Source organism: Erpetoichthys calabaricus, chromosome 3 (assembly GCF_900747795.2).
Source record: "Erpetoichthys calabaricus chromosome 3, fErpCal1.3, whole genome shotgun sequence".
NCBI lineage: Eukaryota > Metazoa > Chordata > Cladistia > Polypteriformes > Polypteridae > Erpetoichthys > Erpetoichthys calabaricus.
In genome coordinates this window covers 219,607,965-219,622,166 of record NC_041396.2, presented here as the reverse complement: position 1 = coordinate 219,622,166, position 14,202 = coordinate 219,607,965, and the positions used below count along the sequence as shown (strand labels likewise).

The 14,202-nt window shown below is 37.2% G+C and overlaps 1 protein-coding gene across 1 annotated transcript in view; it reads left to right on the top strand.

Moving 5' to 3' along the window:
* slc35f1 (solute carrier family 35 member F1) overlaps positions 1-14,202 on the top strand; it is a 411,129-nt gene that overhangs the window by 80,738 nt on the left and 316,189 nt on the right. The gene's annotated exons all lie outside the window — the stretch shown is intronic.

The window sequence follows — 14,202 nt, the reverse complement described above, 5'->3', positions numbered from 1 at the left end:
CCCCTCACACTCTTTTGTAGATTGATAGTTCCAGCTATTAGAGTTAATATCTCGCTTAAAATTGTCCAAAATGTTTCCAGGGCAAGATCCAACCTGCGAATGTTGCAATCAAGTTCCAGCCTCACTAGGCCACATGTTCTGGACCTGCTCCAAATTAACATCATTCTGGACCAAAATCTTTAAATGCCCACCAGACAGCCTTGGTGTCACAATCCCTCCTAATCCACTAACAGTTGTGTTTGGTGTACTCCCAGATTGGCTTCAAGTGGAGAAGGACAAACAAACTGTAATTGCCTTTGCTTCAGTACTAGCACGTAGACTTATCTTGTTCAACTGGAAGAATCCTAACTCTCCTATTTTAAGTCAGTGAGTAACTGATGTTATATACTTTTTGAAACTGGAAAAAATCAAATTCGTACTTAGAGGATCTGTGCAGAACTTTTTCAAAACCTGGCAGGATATAATCAATACCATTTTAGAATAAGCTTTTAAAGAACAGAGGAAGCAGATTCTCTCCACTTTTTTTTTTTTTTTCTTCTCCATTTATTTTTATTAACTTATTAATTCATCTTTTTACTTATTTTTACTAGCTTTAAGGTTTACTCTACTGGCTTAGCTCTCTTTCTCAAGGGTGGGTGTTAATTTGTTTTCGATCTTATTTTTGTAAAAATGTATTTATTTGTATGGAATGTTGTGTGATTGCAATAAAATCAATAGAATAAAAAAAAGTTAATATCAAGGCAAATGAAGTTCACTTGTTTTAATAAAAAGAATAATGTACTTTATGTCAACATTAAAGCAGTTATATTTTATGTATAACAATAAATTATAAGACAGGTGTGACTAAACTTAACACATAATAGGTTTCAGGTTTTCCTCAAGTTTCTTGATTTTTCTTTTGAAGTTAGAGTGTGACATGACAGTCAGCCTAGCTTGAAAGCACAACAATGAGTGAAAGAGGTCTAAGCAATTTGAAGTTTTTTTTTTTCTTTTTCCAAAATTAGTCAAGCTTTTAAAAGATAGAAGTTTCCCTGATACAGTCATGCACTTGGTACACACTAAAAGTAAAACATGACAAAGCAGGCCTTCAGCTGGCTGTTTATGAGAAATTTAGAGTAACTTACTTGTCTTGGCACAGATAAATGTTTTTTGATATCAAGCCTTTAAGGATGATGTCTGTTGTCATGTGGTGTTTTTAGTTGTTAGTCCGGGTTCAAGAGAAGATTTTAGTCTGATTTGGAGCACAGTCTTTGTCTTTACCACACTGTTCTGTTACTGTGGTTTTGTGTCATCTTCTTCCGTTTGCTGTTAGATTCTTTGCTGTGCCCCCTAAAACTTCATAGGGGAAAGAAGTGAGTATTTCTGGAACAAGAGAAGTTATCTTTTTGAAGTAATGTTTCTTCTCAGTCTACTCATACTGGGCTCAGTCACTGGCACAGAGCTTGGCTTGTAAGAGATGGATCTTAGCGCAAGTATAGGGTATCTAGCTCTAAGCCTTTATGGAGAGTAGCTTCCAGAACCAGAAAAAAACAGCTTTCTGCTCACTAGTGTTATGAAATAGATAAACACGAGATGACAAAAATTGTCTGATTCCTCTAAAAGAACCACAGACCTTTAAAAGGTTTCAAAAGATCAAGATACTCTAAATATTCTTAAAAATCTACAGAAATGCCATTTAGGGGAGTGTAACCGTGAAACCTCTGGCTCAATAAGACAAATCCAAAAAGTAATTGTTTTATTATAATACAAGAATTTCTACAAAAATGAACAAGCAAAAAAAATGGTAAAGACCAAAATTAGGCAAAAAGAATTTGCCTAAAAAGGCAATCCAAGACGATCAAGCATAAAATCATAATCAAGTATTGAAAATCCAGTACAAAGTAATCCAGAACCAAATCAATACTTACAATGTGCATTCTCCCAATGTTAATCAATGAAACTCGGTATAAAGTTTTAGGGTGGTCCAAGCAGCAGTGACATCACTGCCAAAACTCAAGAAATGAAAAATAAAGAACATTAAAAACACAACATTTATAAATGAAATAATTAAACAACACAATATCAAAGAGAAATATCATTTTACAAATGGCAAAACAAAACCAAGAATAGAATTAACAAAATAATAAAAATTCTAAAACAATAAATATTTAGGGCTGCCATATTTGTTATTGTATTTTGTGTTTGTATTTTCTTAGTTGACTAATGGTCTCAGCACTGTTTATGTGTAGGCAGGTGCACCACATGACTGCCCTCCAAATATTGGGCAAAATGATCTTATGTGTGGGAGTATTTCAACTGAAAATCTTAAAAAAAATAGTTTCTCATTGTGTTAAAAACAGATGGTGCTTCAAAAAAAGTTCTAGCTCAATGCATGAACACCTGAATAGAAAGCATTATGGAAGTATAGCAACGGACAACGGTTATTAACCCACTCACACTTCCTTAGCAGTTCGACAATAGTTCTTTTAATGTTCTGAAGCCAGTTATCTTGCGAAATTCATGCTAGTGACTAGTGTTGGGACGATAGTTATAGGTATGGAATTTCTTGGGACAGAACAGATAATTTGTCAGATAAATGTACTTGTCATTTGTCACCATTATTACTTGTGAGTGAGCTGAAGTAAAATAATGTTTCAATTAATAAACTAGCTAAATACGATAGACTCATCTGTAAAATGGGAGCACGGTGGCACAGTGATAGTGCTGCTGTCTTGAAGTAATGAGATCAGGGTTAGCTTCCGGGCTCCTCCATGCATGGATTTTGCATGTTCTCCCCATGTCTGTGTGGGTTTCCTCCGGGTGTTCCAGTTTCCTCCCATAGTCCAAGGACATGCAGGTTAGGTGAATTGGTGACACCTAGTGAGTGTTTGGTGTGTGCGTGTGTGTTTGCCCTGCGATGGATTGACACCTTGTCCAGGATTTTTTCCTGCATTGCGCCTTACGATACTTGGGATAGGATTCTATGCCCCAGCCCATTACTAATATTCTCATTAAAGGGTAATCTACATTATTCTGACCCCAACGTAATCATACTGTGGAAATTCATCATTTTGGATACTTGACACTGCATCTGCCTCACCACATTGTCACAAAAATTTCCAGATCAAGGCATAAACAGAGAGCACACTAGCCATAGGACAGGATGTGTATCCATGGCAGTCAAAGTAAGACATTATTCAGGCATTTTGCTGTTGGCATAAAGGAGCCCCAGTTGTGTTTCCTAACACATTTCTGCTAAATAATTTGTTAATCGAATGTTTTCAGTGTCAGGATATGCAGAATTATTCATAATAGCACTCAGTTATGTATTTATTCTCTCCTTTGCTACTATCTCCATGAGTCCAGAGTTTGTCCTTTAACTGAGCTTGCCTTTTTAATCAGCTTGTTGATTCAGTGAGCCTCCCTTAAAGTGATGTTACCAGCTCAACACTGGCACAGGCCATCACAGAGTTGTAGAAGATGTGAAAGATGTCACTTCCCTCATTAAAGGAACACAGTCTGCTAAGGAAGAAGAGCCTGCTCTGCCCTTCTTACATAGTTTGTCCATGTTCTGGGACCAGTCCAACTTGTCATTGATTTGAACCCCCAAGTACTTCAAGGAGTTCACCACATCGGGTTCCTGAATGGTGACTGGACATGGAGGCTCTTTGGTTTTGCTGATGTTAAGTTGCAGACAGTTTATTTTTTGGTGCAAAAAAAAAAAAAAAAAGTTCAACCCATTATATGTTCTTCGAAATTTATTATGAACTGGAGGTGAATTAGGATAATTGTATTCCTTATGTTACTTATAAACTACAGTTGTATTCATTTCTTGAATATTTTAATTTGTTTTGCAATACTACCAACCACTCTATGGGCAACACATTAACAAACTGGCAGGGAAAAAGGATGTATAATACACCCCCAAAATTCGTGGGGGTTACGTTCCTAGAGCACCCGCGAATTGTGAAAAACCGCGACTTTTGGATGTGGTTAAAAAATGCCTTTTAAATGCCTATTTTTATAGTTTCAACCATAAATACAGTATGCCCCCAAAGCACTTTAATTTCATTGCAAACTCAATACATTATTGTATTTAATACATTAATACATTACCTAAAAAAATACCTTAATACATTACCTAAAAACAGAATGTAAAGGTAAACCTGTCTACTGTACAGTACTGTACTGCTATGTCTCCAGCAGTGCTAGAATGTAAAATATCGATATTACCGCTATACGTACTGTAATTCATGCAAGCGCGTTTTCTTTGGTATGCGCTGTCATTTTCTTTGTTATAAGTAGAGTAAATACATAATAATTTAATTTAATTAAAATACAGAAAAATGTATGGGTACTCAGCAATGATGAATGATATTGATGATGATGATGAAGTAGCTGTGCAGTACAATGCAGAAGATTTAAAACTCCTCGGGTTGCTCCTCTTCTTCAGGAGCTTCAGGAGGAGTCGTATCTTTGGACGGGTCTTCTTCTGGTGGGGTTTCGTACTGGCTTTTCTTTATAGGTTTCAGGAACATTGTGATAGGAAGTTGCTACATTGTCTCCTGTAGCGAACTGCTGGTACAATTTCCGTGCTTTCTCACGGATGATGTTACCGTCCAAGGGGATGTTCTTCCTGCAGTCGGTGATCCACAGTGCTAAGGCAGATTCCATCCTGGTGATATTTTTATTCCTCACGGTCATTACCTTTTTGGCACTGTCATAGAAACTTACAGATACGGTACTCCAGATCGCTGCTTTGTTCTTCTTTATGTAGCATACGGTGCTTTCATTAATGCCATAGTGGCGCGCTACTGCAACATAACTTTTTAGTTCCCAGACCAAATCCAGTAGTTCAGCCTTCTCCTGGAGTGTTTTAAACTTCTTCTGACACTTGGGCTCAGTTCCAGAAGCCTTAGAAGGTGCAGGGCGATTCGACGACATTGTGTGTGTTTAAAAATAACAAAATGAATACAATAACAAAATGGAAAACACGAGGACACTCAGCTGGAGACGCATCACAAAGCAGCAGTCAATCATCAACAAGGAGAAATGAATAACGCTCTCGGATTGGCTACTTTCACCATCCCAAACCGCGGTGGTAAACCCACTCACCTGGAGATGCATCACAAAGCAGCAGTCAATCATCAGCAAGGAGAAATGAATAACGCTCTCAGATTGGCTACTTTCACCATCCCAAACCGCGGTGGTAAACCCACTCACCTGGGGTCGAGTCACAAAGCAGCAGTCAATCATCAGCAAGGAGAAATAAATAACGCTCTCGGATTGGCTACTTTCAGCATCCCAAACCGCGTTTCCCTCAGCAGTGGTAAACCCACTTACCAGGAGACATGTCACATGGCAGCAGTCAATCAGCAGCGAGGAGAAATGAATAACGCTCTTGGATTGGCTACTTTCACCATCCCAAACCGCGTTTCCCTCAGCGGTTGCTTCCTGTTCTCTCTACAGCACAGTATTGCCTCGAAAAAAGCCATAAAAAAATTGCGGAGGATATTTGCTCTTTCCGCTAACAATTAATAGTTAGGTTCTAAGAAAAAATCCACAAACAACCGAGTCCACAAACCCTAAACCGCGACTTCGCGGGGGTCTACTGTATGCCCTTTTTATAGTGTGTGCCAGAGCCACAATACCACTTGAACTCAAGTACATGTCAACAGCACTAACATGGGAAGAATCTACTATAAATAGTAGTACAACGAAGTAACACTACTACAGAAGTACTACTCCCTTAAGTTTCAAGAGTTTCAAATCCGGCCAGCTTGCATGTCAGCATCCCTTTTTATATTTTTCAGTTTTGATGCCACATTACAAAAACGTGAAGGTGTGGTTCATGGGCATCTTAAGATTAGACTAGTGTCTAGATTAGTGCAATTAGTCCATTCTCTGAACCCAGCTAATTCAATTTCATGATTGAGATAAGCCAAAGTCTGTCCTGACAACACTGGGCACAGTGCACGAACGACCCAGTGTTAGATACTAACCTGTCACAGAGTACACTCATACAAACATGCACTCGACCACACCAGGTCTAGATAAAGTTACCAGTTAACTAAGCTTGCAAAACTTTGGGATGTATTAGGAAACTGGGGTACCTGGGGGGAAAAAAAAAGAAAAAAACAACAATCTTTGGGGAGAATGTGTGAATGTTACAAAGAGGGAATGATCAAATGATGATATAGACCAAAGTTCCAGTAAGTCTTTAGCATTAACTGCAGAAGCTATATACAAGTAAGGGCATAGTGTGCAGGGAGATGAATTGTCACAAATATGTGACCAATGATAAAAAGACTGGGAAATAAAGAGAAAGAAGAACAATAGGTTGGTAAGAAAGAGTAAGCCATCCTGTCAGGCGGTTTCCTTTGTTTATTTGGCCTGTCAAGTTACTTCCTTCCTTATGTGTTTGGAGTAAACCACAGAACTCCTACTGTACAGTAGATCTCTTATTGTAAAACAATGTTGATGTTTACTTTCTGTCAGATCCTGAGTATCAGAAAGAAAATATGGACAATTAATCCCGCCTGTTGTGTGTTTTTTTTTTGTAAGTTGTATGTTTTCACTTCTTGGTCATTTTCACTTTAACTTATTCTTTTTATAATCTTGCTTGTCAGTTCTGTGGTTTACAATGCTTTTCTCAAAAACCCAAACCTGATTTCAAAACTGCCAATCTTAGTGATACATGAAATCATTTCTTTTCCAGCTGAGCGAGCGCCACCAGGTCCAGCTCCCCTGTTTATTCAGACATGACTGCTTACCCTTTGTCTATTTTTAAAATAGGTCCACATTTCATATTTTATACATATCTGACCTTTATTGGTTGTCTCAAGCCGGTGTGCTCTCAGGTTACATTATTAAATGTTTTACTCAGATATTTTATTCTGCTTGGCTGTCCTCACAAATTCATCCTACTAGATATGTTTTTTTTTGCATCTAGTTCACAGAAAAATCTAGAAATTTAGTTGTTTCTCTTTTAATTTATCAGGCCTACCTCACACGCCTCATCACTCTTACATTCTTTAAATTGAGAAAGCTTTATTCTCTCATTTTTGTAAAATTAGTTTGCCTCATGCCTCTTTACCATAACCAGAATTACGCCAAAATTATCAAAAAGGTTTGCCTGTTCAGGAAACACACGGGAAAGATGAAAAAAGGTAAAAAATATATATTGGTACTATTATCTATAAATTGGTACTATTATCTATAATCTATGTTCAGTAATGGAGCAGAAGATGCAAAAAGAGGCCCAGTTGCTTCACATACAGAATAGAACTACTAAGATAACTAACAGACACACAGCTAGGTTCAGTGAAACAGATTGTAAATCATATGCAGGGCATTTCAAAATAAAAACTGTATACTTTTCACAAACAAACTCTGTAGCCCTGTAGGGCTTCACTAAATAAGCTGCTCTGCCCATTTGTCTGGTGGGGTGGTCCTGTTTACTCTCCCACCTCAACAGGTACTGCTTCACATCTTCCACCTTTTTTTGTTTTCTATTCAAGTACTTCTGACCATATCTGCCTTCTCCCTAATCACTTCCAACTCTAGACACAAATAACTTGTCATCCCATGCTAGTACTGTGTTTGGGCCAAGACGTTGAATGCCCTCCGGAGTTGGAGGTGGCTTCAAAATAACTAGCTGATGTCTCCTCTGGTGAAACCTGCTGTTTTTATACACCAGCTTTTGAAGGACTAGGACTATAAGGCCGTTTTATTCACTATTTCCTTAGGCATAATGATCTGAACTAATCCAAGTGGGATCTACCTTCTACTACACACCCAGCCCTCAGGAGTTGAAATGATCTCTCACCAGCTCTCCAGATCCTCTTCTCTCTTTCTTGACATGAGAACTTGTTTTGCCAGCCCTTGTCATCAACAGACAGTCATGAGTTCTTTCCTTGGCTTATCTGATGCCCTCTAGTATCTCTTGGAAAATCCCACAGGATGCTATACAGTACTCACTCTAATTCTGTGGTGCCCTTCGAAATGTAACCTCTAGGGCACCACTGTTATGAATTCTCGTTCCTTCCAAAGCAAAATGGTGTGAAGCTTCCTAAAACAGCTAGGGTGCGGGCTAGAATCTTACCTTGTCTGCCCAGCAGAGGCTCACCAGATCCAGCCAGTCTTCTAAGGCTCTTTCTGGTTTTTAGCTGGAGCAGGCTCCAAAAATGGTGAGCTGACAAACAGAGCTGTGGAGTTGGTACGTGAAATATTCGACTCTGACTCCTGAATTCATGGCACCACCAGTGTTGGGGTAATACATTGACAGTAACCTGTGTTATATTGATTACTCTTTAAAGTAATAAATACTGTAACACAATACTTTACTTTTCTTCAAAGTAAAAATAACTGTTGCTTAAGAAAAACAGATATGCATTACCACAAAAGATTATTTTAAAAATAAATAAATAAATACTGTGTTTTTCGCAGAAGTATTGACTTTTTTTGCAAAGAAGTTGCTGTCTGCTGTTGGAGTAAAGCCTGGTTTATATTTGATGTGGCCGCACAGCAAAAATGACTTCTCACATTGAGATGTGTCCTGTCACATGGGTAGCGTGTGCTGTGTTTTCTCCGTGCTTAGTGAATGAAATTTTATATGACGTGGCAATGTGGATGCGGCATCATCTATACATATTAATAAAAGGCAAAGCCCTCACTGACTCACTGACTCACTGACTGACTGACTGACTGACTGATTGACTGACTGACTGACTGACTGACTCACTCATCACTAATTCTCGAACTTCCCGTGTAGGTGGAAGGCTGAAATTTGGCAGGCTCATTCCTTACAGCTTACTTACAAAAGTTAGACAGGTTTCATTTCGAAATTCTACGCGTAATGGTCATAACTGGAACATATTTTTTGTCCATACACTGTAATGGAGGAGGCGGAGTCACGTATCGCGTCATCACGCCTCCTACGTAATCACGTGAACTAAAAACAAGGAAGAGATTTACAGCACGAGTCAAACGCGGGAACGAAGGTAAATGACGTTAATTTTTGACTGTCTTTTAATACTGTGTAAGCATACATATTAACACATGTGCAATTAAACGTGTGCATTTACGGGGTGATTTCTCAGGCTTAAAAGCTCGCCTTTTTACTAAAAAGGTAAATGCAAAACTATTTTCAATCAGTTTAATGAAACGCTCCCATTAAGGATTGCAATAACATATTCGCGAGATAAAAGAACGAAGTAGGGGGAAATGACGGAAGAGCCGCAAACAGCGAAGAGCAAAAAATTAATTAAACAATTGAGAAGGGAGCGAGTGAAGCATACAAACATGTTCATAAGGGAAACAAAGCACGGTGTAAAACGTAAGTTTAAATTAAGTTTATAGAAACGCTCCCGCTGCGGATTGCAATAACATATTCGTGAGATAAAAGTTTAATGAGAAGACACGAGGTATAAACGAACCACACGCCGTGGCGCAACGTTAGGGGCAATAGTTTCAACCATTCTATGATCTGCTTCTCGCAACTGAAAGACGGCACATGGCGGATGTTAGCCGACTTGCTGACCGCAACATTAGGGGCTTCAACTCTGGCGCTGACGCCACATCTCAGTGCCAACACTTTGCAGACTCTACTTAAAAGACACGCCCTCCTCACTGGACAGTTAAAAAGACCAATCAAACTAACGATGACATCAAGTATTACCCAATCAAAAGTAGGAAAGGAGGCATCTTCATAAAATGCGTGTGGGATGATTTGCATGAGACGCTGCTTTAAAAAAAATGATAAAAAAAATACGGGACAAATCCCGTCCAGTATTAATTCAAAACGGGACGCGCAATTTCATTCTCAAATGCGGCATGATTCCGTATTTTAAACGACGGGTGGCAACCCTACAGTGCCAGGTAACCACCCATACAATCAGATTGTGATTCAGACTAGGAATGCAATGAATGTAATTACCCCGATCTACATACAAGGCGAAAGTCTTGCAACATTCAAAGATGATGGTTTGGGATAAGTACACCATACAACATAAAAGAGCTTATGAAGCCTTGAACCGAAAAAAGCAAGATCTCAGAGATCGTAAAAAAAAAAATAGGAGGTAATGTCGTTTTACTCGCTGTAGATTTTAGTCAAACATTACCAGTTATTCCACGAGGGAGACCAGCAGATGAACTCAACGCGTGTTTAAAATCCATGCTTCTCCCACGCTCGGTTATATGTCGTGTGTTCTCGGGTAGGTACACCAAATAATGTATACATTTAAGCATGTAATGGGCAAACAAAAAATGAGGTATACCCGAAGGCATTGCAGTAGTACTTAATCTAACTTTACTTCTTAAATGTTAATGTTTTACTGTTTAATAATTTATACGCTTCTTATATGTTGTTCAAATTCTTTTATCAAAATACCAGTGACAGCGCAATGCACGATAACATGGAGTGAATACACCATACGCATCCGCCCACGGCCGCCCTGGTGTGCGCAGATAGGAGTTGATTCTACAATAAAATAAAATAAAGATAAAAAGAGTAATACAATCATCACCCATAAAGCGGATAGTAGACGTGACGTACTATATGTGTACCACATTTCAAATCAATAGGTGAAACGGTTTGCGAGCTACAGGTGATTTAAAATCCTGGACAGACACACAAATTGCCACGGTAGCAAATTACAGAAGAAGATTTTACTGTTTAATAATTTATATTTATATGAAATGTGCTTCTTATATATTACTTCATATTCTCATATGATAATGATGTTAATGTTTATATTGATTTCTATGTTATTGAAACTGCATGTATGTGTGTATATGTATATATATATATATATATATATATATATATATATATATATATATATACTAGCAAAATACCCGCGCTTCGCAGCAGAGAAGTAGTGTGTTAAAGAGGTTATGAAAAAAAAAGGAAACATTTTAAAAATAACGTAACATGATTGTCAATGTAATTGTGTTGTCATTGTTATAAGTATTGCTGTCTTTTATATATATATATATATATATATATATATATATATATATATATATATATATATATATATTATATATATAATATACACACACACATAAACATTTATATACATATACATATATATACATATCTACATATACACATCTAAATATATATACACACATACATAAACACACACATAAGACTTATTGACTGAAACGGGCTTTCACGAAAAAAGTTAGGGCTTTGCTACAGGATACACCCTCCACAAGTTAACCAAGTAAAAATAAAATATATATTTCTGTTTTATTTAAACCTTTTAAGTTCATATGCATAGCCCCATTTGGCTGTTTAATTTTTTTTTTCTTTCTTCAGTAATATTTAATCTCCTTAAAGAAAAAGAACATATCCATTTTACTTTTTTTGTATCTCTGTAGTAATATTTTAGTGTAAAAGAATAACCAGTATTTAAACCTTTTATGTTACTTTATACATTTATTTTACACAATGTTGAAAAATTAATAAAAAAGCTACATATTTTGGCAGCTGCTGCTTTCATTTTCAATGAAATGAAAAAAGCTCTCCAAGAGAAAATGTCAATGAAGAAGAAACAGTTTGCACTATCTAAAAAGGAGAAACCCTTATTTATAAAGGTTTGCTGCAGATGACTTAACTGAAAATAAATGAATAGTTCCTATGTGTATAATACATATTTATCTATTTGACTTATGCCTTTATTCCACCAACTTACAACATCTGAAGTACAATTTGTTACATTACTTTTGTTTTTTGCAGCACAGGCAGGTGAAGTGACTTCCTCAGGGTCACACAGTGGTGTCAGTACCAGGATTTGAACTGACAAGCTCCGGGTTTGCTGAAATATTACTGAAGAAAGAAAAAAAATGAAAATGGGCAAATGGGGCTATGCATACAAATGTCCATCCATCCATTATCCAACCTGCCATATCCTAAATACAGGAGCCAATAAGTAGATATGTATATATACAGTATATATATATATATATATATATATATATATATATGTGAATGTATGTATGTATATATCTATGTCTATATATATATATATATATATGTAGATATGTAAATTTGTATATGTATATATATGTTTATGTAGATGTGTATATACGTATGTATATGTAGATATGTATATATATATGTATATGTATATATATGTTTATGTGTGTGTGTGTGTGCATATTATATATATAAAAGACAGCAACACTCATAACAATGACAACACAATTACATTGACAATCATGTTATGTTATTTTTAAAATGTTTCCTTTTCTTTTTCATAACCTCTTTAACACACTACTTCTCCGCTGCGAAGCGCGGGTATTTTGCTATTTATCTCTTTATATAAAGGAGAGTTGGGATCCGAGAGACTGTGTTTGTGTGTTTGTGGAGGGATGGAGAGTTAAGGCAGGTGTTGGAGTCACGTGATCATCTCCCCTCCCATTCACCTCATTTCATTCAATTCATTTCGCTCGAGCTGAGCTCCGCAGCTGGCGCGGTCTTGCTGTTCTTGATTTGCTTTTCACATGGCCAAGTATACGTTGCATGCTCGAGTAAGCTCAGCGCACAACTTGGTCATATTACAACCGGAGGGGCGAACTGACAACATGGTATACAAAGAGATCCTTAACAAATAATTATTGGTATAATTTCCCTCAGTTTATTATATAAAATTTTAAAGCAGTACTTCGCCGCTGCGAAGCGCGGGTATTTAGCTCTATATATATGTGTGTGAATGTATGTATGTATATATGTATGTCTATATTTATATCTATATCTATATATATATATATCTATATATATATATATATATATATATATGTGTAGATATGTAAATTTGTATATGTGTATGTATATATATATATATATATATATATATATATATACAGTATATATATATATATATATATATATATATATATATATATATATATATATATATATGTATATGTATGTATATGTATGTATATGTATATATATATATATATATATATATATATATATATATATATATATATAATGTATATATATGTATATATGTATATGTGGATGTGTATATGTATATATATGTATATGTAGATATGTGTATATGTAGATATGTATATATATGTATATATGTTTATGTATATATATGGTTACATAACCTCTTTAACACACTACTTCTCCGCTGCAAAGCGCGGGTATTTTGCTATATATATATATATATATATAAAAGACAGCAACACTTATAACAATGACAACACAATTACATTGACAATCATGTTACGTTATTTTTAAAATGTTTCCTTTTTTTTTATCATAACCTCTTTAACACACTACTTCTCCGCTGCGAAGCGCGGGTATTTTGCTAGTGTACTATAAATGATGAATTTCAAGGTGAGTTTGGTTATGTGGGTGCAAGAGTAATTTAGGTTACCCACTCATGAGAATATTCTACTCTTCCTCCTTTCACCAAGTCAAGTCAAGTTGGGGAGCATGCACTAGTACAGTGCGTTTCTGCATCCACTACACGACGAAACAACTCGGGATCCTGGTTGGCAATCCTCCAGGTAGACACACGGCCCAGTCCCACCCTCTGGAAATGACCCTCTATCAGCCGCAGCCAGGTGTTACTTGGGCGACCACTTGGCCTGGTCCGGCCACTTGGGTCCCCAACAATGAGGATCTTACGAGCTGGATCACCCTCGGGGAAACGCGCCACATGGCCGTAGAGCCATAACTGACGCTCCTTCACAATGCAGGTAATATGCCTCATTCAGGGACTCCAGGAGCAAACCCTCGTTTGACACAAAGTCAAACCAACGGTACCCAAGGATTTTCCGGAGAGACACAGTACCAAAGGAATCCAGTCTTCGTCTCAGGTCACTGGATAGCATCCATGTCTCGCAACCATGTAGCAAGATAGGAAGCACCAGGACTCTAAAGACTTGGACCTTCGTCCTTTTGCAGAGATATCGGGAGCGCTACACATCCCTTTCCAGCGACCTCATGACCTCCCATGCTCTCCCTGACTTCATAGGAAGAGTCACCAGAGACATAAATGTCATTGCCAAGGTAAGTAAACCTCTCGACAAGGTCGACACTCTTTCTGCAAACAGACACACTGCTGATGGCTGTGCCCAAGAGGTCATTAAAGGCGTGGATCTTGGTTTTTATCCAGGACACTCACAAGCCCAGACACTCAGACTCCTCGCTCAGTCTCTCGAGCACCCTGATCAGAGCCTCCATTGACTCCG